Genomic DNA, 16,361 nt, shown 5'->3' with positions numbered 1-16,361 from the left:
GTGGGCAAAAGCTGATAGTAAAACATATAAAATGTCATGTGTCTCACCAATAAAGCTAGACAAAATTCTGTACAAGTTTGTGTATGGTTTTTTGCCTCCTAATGTACATTAGAGTATTTGTAAATTAGATACTTGAGTTTCCTGCATTACTGTTTGTTATTGACTGTCATTGTTTTAAATGCCAGATGATTTTTACAGTCTGACTTTAACAAATTTATTTAACATTTTGGTCCTTCGAGCCGGAATTCCCTTGGTAAGCTGCAGGTCAGAGCATATAGGTGGCACCGAAACCTGCGCAGAAGAAGGAAAGACCTCCGACTGAATTGTCGTATCTAAAGAGGCTGTCCACTTGTCTGATCTGTGGCCGAAAAGCGGAAAACTGGATCCTAAAAAGAAGCATAACAGTAAGCGGGAGGCTCGGGTAAGCAGAATTCCTCTCTTTGTTTTTGTTTTAGATCAGGGACCAGGTTACACTGTGCTATTGCTAAGGTTTGTGATAGCAGGGAGAGAGGTAGTCGAAGTATTGTATCTTGAGTCATAGATCAGGAAGTAAACAAAGCAAAGTAAAACAGTTATTCTAGACACTACTGTGGATACGGGGAATAAGATACCACGTGGTACAAGAGAAAGGGTTACGTAACAGTTCTTTTTTTTTTTAAGAGACATGGGAAATGAATGCACTAAAGGGTCACGTGACCCGCCCCTAACAGAAGACGCAAAGTATATGCAATTGCAAAGAGCAGATAATGTGAGACATTTTTCAAAATGGGTTAATAAGTATGACTTTGATGGTAAATTAGATAAAATATCATTAGTAAAACTTTTGAAACAGTTAAAATCTGACGCAGAAGGTCAGGCAAAAAAACAACAGTTGGGCGTTCCTCAAGCACATAGGTGGATTGAGGAAGTGAACCGAAGGGAACAGAAAAATAAAAATGCAAAAGCATTATTTTTAGACAAAGAGGATAATAATACAGTAGTAGCATCGGTCCCTCCCCTACCACCTCCTCCGATGCCTTACTTAGAATATGAAGCGGGAGGGCGGGCTGGACCCCCCCCACATTATCCGGAGACAACAGGGGTATTAAGACAACCATTTGTAAGAGAACCTATCGGAACTAGATCCCGAACACGTCAAACATTTATAGATGTTCAACCGGGCGGAAATTCATTAGATGAGAGTGAGGAAATCTGTCCATTAATTGAAGTACCAAACCCACAGGCAGGACAGGAGGGCCAGGCCTCAACTCTCTTAGTGTATAGACCGTGGACACCGGAAGACATCCGGAAAGCTACAGAGGGAATTCCCCATCCAAAAATTAACTTTGAGAAATTTTTACAAGATTTACAGGGTATGAGATTGAGTTATCACCTGAATGGGGAAGAGGTAGAAAGAGTAGTTAGACAAATTTTGGGTCCGGACTGGCATATGATTTGTGGTGCCTGGAATGCCCGTGACGCGCAACTCAGGCCACTCCCACATAGTGACGCAGAACTAGATGCTAGATTGAAGGGTCTTACAGACCGCATTACTGAAAAATGGAAACCTAGGGCAGATTGGACTTGTATTAACCAATGCGTACAACAAGATAATGAAACAGTAGACGCATACTATGGTAGATTATTAGAATGTTTCAATAATCATAGTGGTATGACTATTCCTGAAAATCAAAAAAATGATAGCCCATATGAACAGCAGTTGAAGAATGCATTTTAAAAGGTTGTATTGCCTATCAATAGCTTCGTCACGAAGCATATGATAGATCACCGAACGAGTAGGCTCCAAGCCTTGTTAGAGTATGCTAGGCATGCCGAAAAACATTTTAACAGTAAAAAGAAAAAGAAAACGCAGGTCTTCACAGCTGAAGACGGTGCGGAAGTTTTTGTAGTACAAACAGCCAAAAAGGGTAAGCGAAATGCTCAGGGTAACAAACGTTCTGACAGAAACTCAGAGTTTTATGAGGACAGGAAAAAAAGAGGTGAGTGCTTCAATTGCGGTAAGAAGGGACATTTAGCAAGGGATTGCAGGAGCAAGGCACCTGTGGAAGAAAAGGATAAAGATGATGAGGATTGACTAGATGGCAGTTATACTGCTCGGCAGTCATTAGGAGAGACTAATGAGCAGGGGAATAATGTAAATACCTTAGAAGAAACAAATGATATGCAACCGGATGTAGAAGTTGGGGAAAGTGAAGTTTTGGACTTGGCACTACTGAGCTTGGAGCTCTATTTAGCAGACACTAAACCGGAAGTTACACTTCTGGTGGAAGGGAGAGAAGTCAAATTTTTGTGTGATTCAGGAGCATCACGAACTTTGATACACCCTTCAAAGTTACCGGAACATTCTGAGTCACCCGATTATATATTAGTGAAAGCAGCAAACGGACAGCTGTACAGGGAACCACTTTCCCATGATATAGCAATAACTGACCCTGTCTCGGGTATAACCCAGAGGAGTAAAATAGTACTTTCTGCCAAATGCCCCATGAACTTATTAGGAAGAGATCTTATGCAACTTTTTGGCATAGCAGTAGTCCCTACCATGAATGGTATGGAGGCACAGAGACAAACTGATGCTTTTGTAGTACGATCGGAGGGTGAGGCCTATTATTGGTACAGCCAGGACCTGGTTACAACCGGTCCAGGGCAGTGACCAAGGAACTGATGAATGTAGCCACCAGCAAGGTGCTTCCCCTCGATGTTGATCAACAACATCTGTTACATTGTACCCTATATTATTGTAGCACATCAGGGCCTGATAAAGAATATGAACAAAAGTTGTTCAGGAATCCCGCAAATAGACTAATACTACGGACTTTATTCTGGGACACTGAGGGCAATAGTGTCGTGAGTTGTTCATTACCTCAGGAATTCTTGGAATTGTACAAATCCAATAAACTACCGCATGTTAGCCTAACCAAAAACAGGAATGTTAGGTGGGTAGACTTGGGTGACAAAGTGACGAAATGGGAGAAACTAACTGACTTAGAGTTATCGGACTTAGGAGTACAGAAACAGAAACTAAATTGGTTAACGCAAGCACGCCCAGCTGTACACTTACAACAGAGTGAAGACAGCTGATTGGCGTTCTTGATAGAAGAAGAAGAAAAAGCTTTGAGTAAAATACCAGATGTTCTTTGGTCAACAGGGAAATCGGATGTAGGACTTATTCGAACAGCAGGGCCAGTAGTTATTACACCAAAATCGGCCTTTAGACCAAGGAAAAGACAATATCCTTTGAGCAAGGATGCAGAACAGGGAATCAAACCTATCATAATGGCATTACTTAAGAAAGGGATACTGGTAGAATCCTTGGATTCACCATGTAATACTCCTCTATTTCCTGTTAAAAAAGCAAACGGAGAATGGCGGATGGTACAAGATTTACAGGCTGTAAATGATGCGGTAATACCAAGGGCACCTACGGTGCCAGACCCACATACCTTGTTAAATGATTTGAAGCCGCAACAAAAATATTTCACTGTGGTAGATATTAGCAATGCATTTTTCTCAATACCTATCCACCCTGACAGCCAGCATTGGTTTGCATTCACATTTCAGGGCAAAAGGTATACGTACACCCAACTACCACAGGGATGTAGTGAGAGTCCAACAATATTCGCACAAGAGATGGCTAGCAACCTGGCGGGATTTTCTCCACCAGGGGGCAGTCAAGTATTACTTTATGTAGATGACATCTTGCTTGCAGCCCCTACCCAGCAGCAATGTAGGGAAGACACAATAGCATTGTTGAAATTCCTAGCTGAGCAAGGACATAAAGTGAATAAACATAAATTACAACTTTGGAAAGAACAGGTTAAATACTTGGGATATGTGATATCCAAAGAAGGCAGAACATTAGATGAAGATAGGAAAACAGCAATCTTACAAGCACCTAGACCAACTACCAAAAAGGAAATGATGTCCTTCTTGGGAACGACTAATTTTTGTCGAAGTTGGATACCGAATTATGCTTTAGAAACGGCTCCATTGGCTGATTTAATATTTAAAACACCAATGGCAGCACAAGAAACACTGCTTTGGACACCGGAAGCAGAAGCAGCCTTTTGCAGACTAAAACAACTGATAGTTTCATCGTTAGTTTTAGGGCTTCCGAATTACCATAAGAGATTTTTCCAGACTGTAGATTGTAGGCAGGGATATATGACGTCAGTACTGACGCAACAACATGGCAGCAAGCAACGCCCCATAGCTTACTATTCATCACAGTTAGATCCGTGGCACGATCATTGCCACCCTGTGTACAAGCAGTTGTTGCAGCAGCTATGGCAGTGCAAGCTTCGGCCTCAGTGGTATTGTTCCATCCTCTCACGTTGAGAGTACCTCATGCAGTTGCAATAATTTTACTGCAAGAAAAAATAGCATTTTTATCCCCTGCCAGACATCTTTCTTGTATGACCATACTTTTGAGTCAACCTCACATGACGATTGAACGATGCGACATTAAATCCATCGACATTACTTCCGATTCCTGTAGATGGCACACCACACAGTTGCCTACAGGAAATGGAACAAATAACCACACCCAGACAAGATCTTACTGATGTGCCTTTAGCTGATGCAGAGGTGACATTTTATGTGGATGGGTCCTGTAGACGAGGTCCAACAGGAAAGAACCTAGTGGGTTATGCAGTAGTGACTGATAACGAAATCATAGAAGCACAACCCCTGCAACATAACCTGTCAGCTCAAGCAGCAGAATTGATAGCTTTGACACGTGCTTGCACTCTAGCAAAAGACAAATGTGTTAACATATATACTGACAGTCAGTATGCTTTCTCTACAGTGCATGTCTTTGCAACAGTGGAAGAACAGGGGAATGATAACATCTACTGGCAAACCAATTAATCATGCACAATTGATTTTGAACCTGTTAGATTCTATTCAGTTACCCACTAGAATAGCTATCTGTAAATGTGCAGCCCATACCAAACAACAAGATAGAATTTCAAAAGGGAATGCTCGGGCTGATGCAGCTGCAAAGCAAGTTGCCTCAGACCTAGAAACTGTGTTTTTAAATGAAGAACTACAACCTTCTGAGACTCTAGATTTAGAAATGTTAAAAACAATGCAGACATTAGCTACAAAAGCAGAGAAGCAAAAGTGGATAAAACGAGGAGCGATCCTTGAAGAGGGACTGTACATCTCCAAAGAGAAAAAGCCAATATTGCCATCTAATTTATTTAGATATGCAGCTTTGTTGAGTCATGGGCAGAGCCATGTCTCAACAGGGGGGATGGTGCAGTTAGTTAACAAGACATTCCAAACATACGGATTTACGAATTATACACAAAAATTTTGTGCAACATGTCATATTTGTAGCAAACATCATGCACAGGGAGCATTTAAACCGAAGCGAGGAGCTTTCCGACACCACCCTATCCGTTCCATACTATTTGTATGGATTTCATAGAACTGAATAAATGTGAAGGGAAAAAATACTGTTTAGTGATCATAGATATGTTTTCAAAATGGGTAGAAGCTTTTCCGACCAGGAATCCGGATGCAGCAACAGTAGCAAAAGCCTTAGTAAAAGAAATCATTCCTAGATTTGGCATACCGGAAAGAATTTATAGTGACAATGGAACACATTTTGTAAACCAGACAATACATCAGCTTGGGAGATTTTTGGGATTTCTTTGAAAAACCATTGTGCTTATCACCCTCAGTCAGCAGGACTGGTGGAGAGGTACAATGGAATTTTGAAAAATAAGTTGAGAAAATTGATGAGTGAGACTCAAATGACTTGGATTTGCTGTCTGCCTTTAGCACTGCTGAGCATGAGAACTGTTCCAAATGTAAGGGGCTTGACCCCTTTTGAGGTAGTGTTTGGAAGAGCATATTGTGTGCCACAATGGAAGGCCCTCATGCCTGCAGAGCTGGAGGCCGATGGCTCATTAGCTAGTTATATGAAGAAATTGTTAACAAATAAGACTGTTTTGCAGTTGAACTCTTTTTCAGACAAACAAGAAGCAAAACCGGAGGCCGTGCTGACCCCGGGGTCCTGGATCTGGCTGAAAATCATCAAAAGAAAGAACTGGGCGAGTCCAAAGTGGGAAGGTCCGTACCAGGTACTATTGGCAACACCTACTGCAGTAAAAATTGCTGAGAGATCATCTTGGGTTCATTTGACGCACTGTAAACCACTCAAAGAATTTAAGTTGGACAAACATTTTTTAACTGACATACCACAGATACAGGATGGCCAGAGGCAGAGTGAATAGAAATGCGAAACAACCCCAAAGACATTGGTTCACTGGCCTACTGATCATACATTTATTAACCATGTTTGTAGTGACCTTTTTGTTGTTATGGTTTTTCTTGCATATAACTACAGAAGTGAAATTGATAAAACGTGATGATGGACTGGCTATAGACTGGCACCCGAACTTCAACACATACCTGGCTATGAAACGAGTCTATGTAGAGACTATGAATGTTTCAAATTGCTGGGTTTGTACTGCAATACCCACAGCATATGGAGGACTTTTAATGTCTGCTGTCCCCCTGGGGATAAATGAAACTTGGGAAAACCTATTATTTGACACGGGTACTGTGAGATCACAAGACAAAGTGGCATTATACTTACCCGTTACTCAGAAAGGAATTGTTTGCTTTGTTAAAAATGATACACTCCAGGTTGGTTGGAGTAACTGTAACATAACTGTGTCTTACAAATGTTATATAAAACCTGTAGACCAAGGTACTAGTTGTAGCACAAACTATGGTTCATATTTAAGCTTGATGAAAACAACATTGAGAGATGTGCAAAAAACTCCTGAAATATATAGACAATTATCTGTTATAGATAAAAAAATGTTTCATTCAGGGTTAACCCGCATCAGTACTAAAGTAGAAAACTGTTATTTTGTTTGTGGGAAAAAGGCCTATAAATGGTTACCTGAGAATTGGTCCGGCAGTTGTTTTTTGGGTTATCTGGTTCCAGCCATAAGACATACTGCAGAATTGCCCCTGGGTAAAATACGCAATGTGAGAAATGTAGCTCAGCAAGCCGAGAATACAGTCAGAAAACCTGCTAATCCAGTGGGTAAGATTGAAGCAAGCTGGAAGGATCATTCGGCTGTGAAGGACAAAGAAAAACTGACTCATATGGACTTGAGTGACAGTGTTATATCCTGGGCTGGGATATTCCCAGCCTACGGAGCAGTCAAATCGATTTGGGAACTGAGGAAATTGTCAAAACTCCTCGAAGTAATGAGCAATGCGACTTTTTCCGCTCTTGAACTTGTGACTGATGAAATGAATGCAATGAGAACAGTCGTACTACAGAACCGAATGGCTCTCGACTTCACCCTAGCGGCGAGAGGTGGTACGTGCGCGCTTATCAAAGAAGAATGCTGTGCGTACATTCCAGACAACCAACACGAAATCAATGATCACCTGGAGGTAATACAGCAGGTGTCAGCAATGGCAGAACCAGGCCCAAACCCACTGACAAACTTTTTCCAGAATCTATTTGGGGGGTGGGGGTCGGTCCTTATGAATATTCTGATTGCAATTTGTGTAGTGCTGCTCATAATTGGAGCATGTGTCTGCTGCGGCATACCCTGTGTGAAAAAATTAGTTAAAGACCTAGTTGACATATCAGTAACTGAAACTATGTACCAGGACATGGAATTGAATTTGTTGATACCAAGTGGAAGCCTATCTGAAATATAAAACAAATGACTTACTTAGCTGAAAATCCTTGAAAGGAAAAGGCTAAGAAATGAAATGATACTGTTTATGTTTCGAATAGAATGAAATGCATTAACAGGAGGGAGAATGTTAGAAAAATATATATTTACATATATGCTGCCTAGAAAAATATATATTCACATATATGCTGCCTAGAAAAACATATATCCACATATATGCTGCTTAGGAAAATATGTACTCAAACATTCAGACATATATAAGTTGTGTGGTCAGATATATAGAGAAATGTGTGCCTTAGACAGGAATAAATGTGCTCAAATCTATATGGAGAGCAAAGATTGAAAAATAGAATAATATGTAATGCATTTAATTCTGTTTTACTAGAATAATAGTAGAAATAAACTTGCATATTATTGCTTGAAGCATAAGCTGCAGTGTGACTAGAAACTTGGCCTTGGCAGAGATCAGCCCGGCCTGGCTCATGTCTGTCAGTGAAAGATTATTTTGCAAAGTTAGAAAATAATGAATCTGTGTGCATGTGTATCTTTTCCTGCTTCCACCAGAAGAATAGCCTTGTGCGCACTATCAAAGATAATGTCCAGCTGGTGAACAAGAAAGAGACAAAGAGAAGCATTAAAGAAGACATGCACCCATTGTATTCGAACTAATCTAAGAGCCTTGAATTGGCTACATCCTCGGAAGGACATTGTGACTGACCAGGTGCTTGCAAGGCTGTAATATTCTCATGGGAAAAAGATTTTTGAAAAACACCATCTCAGCACTTTTTCATAAGTTACTATGATGTAAAGACCCTGTCACTGACCACGTCAGTGAGGTGGGCAAAAGCTGATAGTAAAACATATAAAATGTCATGTGTCTCACCAATAAAGCTAGACAAAATTCTGTACAAGTTTGTGTATGGTTTTTTGCCTCCTAATGTACATTAGAGTATTTGTAAATTAGATACTTGAGTTTCCTGCATTACTGTTTGTTATTGACTGTCATTGTTTTAAATGCCAGATGATTTTTACAGTCTGACTTTAACAAATTTATTTAACAGTTATATTCAGTGATCTGTAGTCTGTGTACTTAAATAGGGGCTCTATTCTCACTGCAGTCAACTGTGTGTGAGTCAGCTGTAACTTGATGTTACAGACAGCACTTTACACCAGCAGGTGGGACACTGTTATTCCCATATATTCAACAGGCAATGCTGATGTCGGCTATATCAGAGTATTGCATATGTATGTATCTCACCAGGGCATGATCAGACAGTGGCCTGGATGTCAGGCAGACATCACATCATGTGATACAAGACAGATTAAAGTGACATAATGTTTTAATCTGTACAGATACATCATGGCATGGCTTGTAGGCTCTTTGATAGCTTGATAAGAAAGCCCTGTTGGGTGTCCTGCAGATGCCTGTTTCTGGTGAACTACATGTAACAGAGAGCATGATACTGCACTGTGTTGATGAGATTATACTACAATGATGTCATGCAATCCAGAGATCTGAATGTGATGGCCTGATGTGCACCTATGTTTATGAGACACACAGCAGTTGTTGACTTCACAACCCTTACAAGGGAATATACTATAAAGTAGTGAAATGATGATGCTGTCCACTGTACAACTTGCGAACACACAAAGACATGAAAAACAGCAGAGACTACAGGAAATAATCCTTTACTGTTTCTGGTACCTCGGCTTCTGCCTTCTTACGGAATACTTTACACACAGAAGCAGCCTTATGTATACAACTTAATGATGCCTAATTAATCAATTATATAATTAAATATTTAAACAGATACATATTCATTTGACATTTCAACCCCTTTACATTTCACAATATTTAACATTTTACCACATTCTTTAATAGTTTTTAAACGTTTGTTAAACATTTTTTAATATGTAATTCTTTGTTAACTTTATTGACCCCAAAGACAATATCAAAATACAATATCAAAAATTAACCCTGAGGATATACTGCAAGCTTTTCTACACTAATTGTTGGCTAAAATTAATCTACTACAACTAAATATCGCTTGAGAGGTGAAGGAACCGGAGGAAATTAAACAAATTAACAGGATTGGATCTGATTTACTGACTGACTCTGAACAGAGTATTAAACAAAGGATCTGTCTGAGTAGTAACCTTGGATATTCACCATTCAGTTATACTAAAGATATGCTTTGCTCCACAATGTCAAAAGAAGACAAAAATATGGAAACAACAACAACAAAAAACAAATTATCACAACTTCAGTCACCAGAAAAAGATTAAAAAAAAGGCAGAAGATTACAAAACAGCAGGAACTTTCAAAAGCTGGAATGAAAAGTAAACCGGATCAACTGGCTAATATGGAAGATATTAAAACTGCTTTGTTACCCATCCAAGAAGCTTTGAGAAAGCTATCAAACCAGGTACATTCTTTTGGTGCCACATGCAGTCAAATTCTTGAAAGGATGGATGAATCAGAAGCCAGAATATCTGAAAATGAGGACAGAATAACATTGCTTGCAAAAAAAACAGACATTCATGACCTGGATATTCAGTCTATGCAAAATAAAATTCTGGATTTGGAGGCATGATCCAGAAGGAACAATATAATTATCACAGGAATTCCAGAATCTATCCGATACAATGATTTAACTTCTACCATTACACAAATATTTGAAATATTGTTCAATGACTCTGAAATAGCTAAACAAATAGTTATCGAAAGAGCTCATAGAGCTCTCAGAGAAGCACAAGCCTCAAACATACCTAGACCAGTATACGTCAAAATACTCAACTACCAGGATGTAAACAAAATAATTTTAACTGTTAAAAAAAATGGAGGTTATATTATGTGGCAGAATACTAGAGTTTCTATGGCCCAGGATTTACCATTGCAAATAAGGTGAGCTAGACAAGTATTATCTCCATACTGTAAGTTCCTCATTGAAAAGAATATCAAATTTCAAATGAAATACCCTAACACACTAATTTTTACAGTCGATGGCTCCAAATACTCCATATCTACAAAAAAAGAAGCAAATGTTACCTTTTTGAAGATTTTTAAGTCCCTTCCAGCTTTGGAAGCTTGATTTGGCCATCCAGTCCGTTTGCAGCAACGTGGATGCTGGGATTCCATTCTTACTACATCTTGAGGCTTTAAAATCCTTTGTTTGTTCTCTTTTCTTCACCAGGCCCCTTGGTAAATGTTTACTTAGTTTCTTTTTACAGCTCCAGCTTGTCCACAAAGATTTTCCAAACTTTTATGGCTCTCACGAACTGAGCCCCTTCGCGAAGCAACAGGAAGTCCTTTGGGTGCTGCTGAGGGTCCGCTTTCGAGGTGGCACATCCAGAAGTCTGTCCATTTAATGGTTCCCCTGTCGCGAGCTCGAAGACAGGATTACAAGCTCAGGAAGTAGGAAGATCTCTGTTGAGGAAGCGGAAGCTATTTGGACTGTAAAACAAGCATTCGTGGACAGTTAAAGTATGTAACATGTTTTACTGGTTTAAAGGGAACTGTGAATTCATTCAGGTATGATTACAATTGAATTAATAATGTACTGGCTTAAAATGTGTTATTTAACTGATTGCTTAGAAGTATTACAGCTTTATCATAGTTATTCTTTTTCCTTAGGTATGTTATGCTGAATGTTGATGTGTTAATAACCTTGTAGTATATTTTATTATTTTTTTTTCCTGTATTACTGATGTGTTTTAATACTGCAAATGTTTAGATAATAAGGGGATTTAGTGTGGGATTAATTAGTAAATAAAGAGACCATGAGACATTATATTGTGGGCTCTCTAGGAATGTGAAGGTTATCTTGTTTATATACTGGCATGTGGTTCAGACTGTTTTGAGGACTGTGTTACTCAGTCATCATTTCATAAATTTATTTATATTACCCAGTAAAGTGAAGTTGGAGTCCTATTTCTATTCACCTTGCTTGCTGACATTACAATTCTAGATAATTTAGGCTATATAAATAAAGTCAGATTTAATATTATACTTAAATGTTAAACATTTGCTTTCTCTGTAGTTCTTTTTTCTCTCTTCTAACTAACAATACATATGGTGAATTATCTTTAATTTAATAATGTTATTGTTTAATAAGGGTAGTGTCACATACTTGATTATTTTAGATTTAAATATGGTTGTTAGATAACTTAATGAGATACAAATAATTAGTATAAGTAATAATATATGAGAACTATTTGTGAGGTATGATAGTAACTATAAGTGACTGAAGACCATTTACTTGATAGGTTTAACTAAATAGTGTGTTCAAGAGCTGTGGATATTTATCAGTGTTTATTAGGGAATGTTTTGGTTAAGCTTTGTAGAGTTAGATGTAGCTTTTATAGGTTTTTTTGCATGTTTTTGATGTTATATTTTGTAAGATAAAGAATAGATGTTTAGTAAGGTTATTTACCCATAAAAGTTTTAACAGTGTAAAAAAACCTATGTATGTCCTGGTCCAGGGGAATAGTGGATAGGCACTGGTTAGGGAAGGGATGTCAAGATTGCTTCCAGACAATATATTTTGCTATTATACTCGAATTTAGTACTGTTTCTCACTTTTAAGATATCCTTAAATGAATTAAAGATCTTAGCATGTGGATAATAGACTCATGGAATACTAAAGGGCTCCAGAACTTGAAAAAAAGGAAATTATTTCTTCATTTATTTCAACAGTCAAAGGCATATTTTATTTTATTACAAGAAACCCATTTGACCAATGACCAATGGGCTGTCCTTAAGGATAAGAAATGGATTAGAGAGGTGGTAGCTTCAGAAGGGACAACTAATAGTGCTGGAGTGGCTATTATTATTAAAAATCAGTATCAAGAGAAAATTTTAGATTTTAAAATAGACAAAGAGGGAAGATGGTGTTATGTGATTCTTTCATCTACACTTTATGATAAACCTGTGGTACTTCTTAATATATATGCCCCATGTACCAATCAACAACTTTTTATAGCATCATTTTATTTTATCCTGAATCAATATAATAATTGTTATATAATAATATGAGGTGATTGGAATACATATCAAGGTCCCAAATTAGATAAATCAAGTTTACACAGGTCCTTTAATAATCAAGCAGTGATAGCATTAAAGGAACTTAAAACAGATTTTAAATTATATGACCCATTTAAATACACAAATAATCAAATAAATTCAAATAACTTTACATTTTATTCAAGTTGTCATAAAATGTGGTCTAGGATTGATTTTTTTCCTAATTTCGGATGTACTAATTACTTTAGATCCCTGTGTATCTATACAAGCTCGACACTTATTGGATCATTCTAGAATCACATTAATTTTTAACAAGGACACTAGAAATAGTATGCGTCATAGAGGTTATAATTGGTCTCTAAATCCGTATTTATTAAATAAAGACGATATAACTAAAGAAGTTCAAGGGACCTTTAATCATTTACTAGTTAATCTCTCTAAACACCGGCATCCATCTGATATAGAATGGGAAATGACTAAAGCACAAATAAGAGGAATCTTTCTTCCAAAGGCTACTTATTATAAGAAAATACAAACTAGAGACATACAAGAATTGGAAACTAAAATTAAGTTACTAGATCAGGATTTAATTGGGAACTATAGTAAACAGACTAAAACGGAGTTATTGAAATGTCAAAAAGATCTTTTTTTACTACAAAATAGTAAATTGTCATTTTATGAACAGAAAATACTAGTAAAATATGCTAATCATATTCAGACCCCATCAAAAGCACTAGCTCGTATCATTAATCAATCGAAAATACCTTCTCAAATTTCTAAAATACAGTTTAATAATAAAAGATATACCAATACTGAAGACATTATGAATACCTTTGAATTAATATTCTCTCAAATCTATGGCGAGCATCAGGAATTACTTAGAAATAAGAGTAATAATGATTTTCTGCAGAAGATTATCTTTCCAAAAATTGGTGATGAGTCTCATGAGAGTTTAATCAAACCAATTTCCTCTGAGGAGATAACAGATGCAATTAATAATTTGAAGCCACATAAAGCTCCAGGGCCGGATGGTTTGACTACTGAATTTTACAAAACTTTTTGTGATATATTGGGTAAAATACGTCCACATGTATTTAACTATATAATTAATAACAAAATTAATGATCCGCACTTTAATGCTTTGAAAACAATTCTTATACCTAAAGAGAATGCAGATCTTCAAAATCCGGATAACTATAGACCCATTTCACTTTTAAATATAGACATGAAAATTATGGCATCTATTTTAGCTAATAGATTGAAGAAGGTAATAAACCTAATAATTTCCGATGAACAAGCTGGTTTTATAAATGGCAGACAAACTACTGATAATACGTTATCACTTCATACACTGATTTCTTATGCCACTCATAGAAATCTTAATGTTTACGCACTCATAATTGATGCTCAAAAAGTTTTAGATAGAGTTAATTTAAAATTTTTGTTTGATACTTTATCATATTTCAATATACCCCAAGACTTTATTTTAACATTAAAAAAGTTATATAATAATCCCTATACAACTTTATACATTAATAAAAATTTCTCAAAAAGAATACAAATTAAAAATGGTACCCGTCAAGGATGCCCGTTATCTCCTATATTATTCAATTTATACTTATTTATACTTAGAACCACTATTTCTACATATTAAGCAAAATATTTATCATAATGCTCCAATAGTATATGGTACGAAAATATCCATGGCTGCTTTTGCTGATGATCTTAATATTTACTGTACGATGCCTGTTTCAGATACCAAGAAAATATTAAAAGCAGTGGAAGATTTTGCAGAAATATCTAATTACAAAATAAATTAAAAAAAAACTAATTTATTTCCTTTAAAGACGCCTACACCCTTTTTGCTTTTACCATTGGTAGGTCAGTTAAAATCGAAGAAAAAATAAAATATTTGGGTATTGTTTTCTCAACAGATAATAGAGACTTTTATGTGAACAATGTTAAGCTAATTTGAGATCATATATTGTCTGATTTAAAAAGATGGAATAATCTGAAATTACCAATAATGGCAAAGGCTTCAATTATTAAAATGAATGTACTCCCCAGAATATTATATATTTTTCGAGCTACTCAAGTCTCAATTTCTAGGAAATTCTTTAAACAACTTCATACGGAATTAGGTAGATATGGGAACCTAGGAAAACTAGAATATCTTATGATAAACTGACGACTCCGAAAAATAAGGGATGTTTAGACTTTCCGAATTTTGAAGCATATTATTTAATAATAAATGCTAATAGAATTCTAAGAGTGGTTAACTTTGACATGTCCAGTACTAAATGGTTACCCAAGTGGTTGATTCTGAATTATAAACATGCTGTTAGATTGGGTATTAATTTTAAGGCATTACCTTTTTTAAATAAAGATACCTTTAAAATGTGCACTTTGATGGAACATATTAGATTATATATAACATCAATACAAAACCTGTTTAAATCACTAAATCTCTTACAGTATATGATGACTTTCCAACCATTTCATAAGAACCCGAATTTGAAAATCGGTAATCAATTGATAGATCTTAAAAAATTCCCACTTATAATTGATCTAACCATACCTGATTTATATCCTTTTCTTGGTATCTCAATACATGACATGTTAAGAGAGATGAACCTTCCTAACTCTTATTTAATTATAATGAGACAATTAAAGGATCTTTCAATAAGTTATTTTAGTAATTTCAAAATTAAAGAAGAAGACTTAACCATTTGTTTAAACTTATGGCAAACTCTTATGCAGGACATCAACTATATAACGGCTTCATATAATTTGATAAAAGACGTGAAATATAATAACCAAATACTCTTATCCAAATACTGGAAGGATAAATTATTACTGATTGATGATAAAAAAATATTGAAAGCAATTAATTTAACCTTAAAATCAGTATCTCTTCAAAAGCTATTATTTACTCAGCTGATGATATTTAATAACGCTTATTACACTCGTCTCAGTCTGCATAAATTCAACTCTAAAAATTCACCTAAATGTCCATATTGTATCGATCAAACGGCTGACCTTTTACACATGTTCTGGAGCTATAAATGTATATTCAAACTTTGGAATTCTTTAAAAATTCAATTACAAAAAATGGGTTATCAACAGTCCACACTTTCTTGGGAGTTTATGATTCTTCATATTCCCCCGAATAACTTGAACAGATCCCAAATGATTATACTCATAAATATTTTCTTGTTAATGAAGCTTTATATATCTACAAATTGGCTGAATCCATCTCAGACTTCATGGGAAAATTTTAAAAGTGTAGCGATAAAACATATTTTAGCACATAAATTACTAATTAAAGATCATAAGAAAAATATAAATAATACAAAAATATGGGAGCAAATCTTTAACATTGTGTTAGCTTCATGTCTAATCCACTTTTCCCCGGGAAGTACATACTTAATATGGAGGTTAGTATAGATAAGCCTTATATTGATACTAGATTTTTTTTTAATACCCTTTTAGAATTTTATCTTAATGTATAATGATCTTATGTAACTGTTGGAAGCATTCACGTATATAATGTACATATGTTGTAGTATTGTATTAACAATTGGAAAAGAATAAAGATTTATTATTGAAAAAAAAAATACAATATCAAAATACATCAGAATTTCACCTAAAATGCTCAT

This window comes from Protopterus annectens, chromosome 1.part1 (assembly GCF_019279795.1).
Source record: "Protopterus annectens isolate FY-2018-M chromosome 1.part1, PAN1.0, whole genome shotgun sequence".
Lineage (NCBI taxonomy): Eukaryota > Metazoa > Chordata > Ceratodontiformes > Protopteridae > Protopterus > Protopterus annectens.
This window is presented reverse-complemented; position numbering follows the sequence as displayed.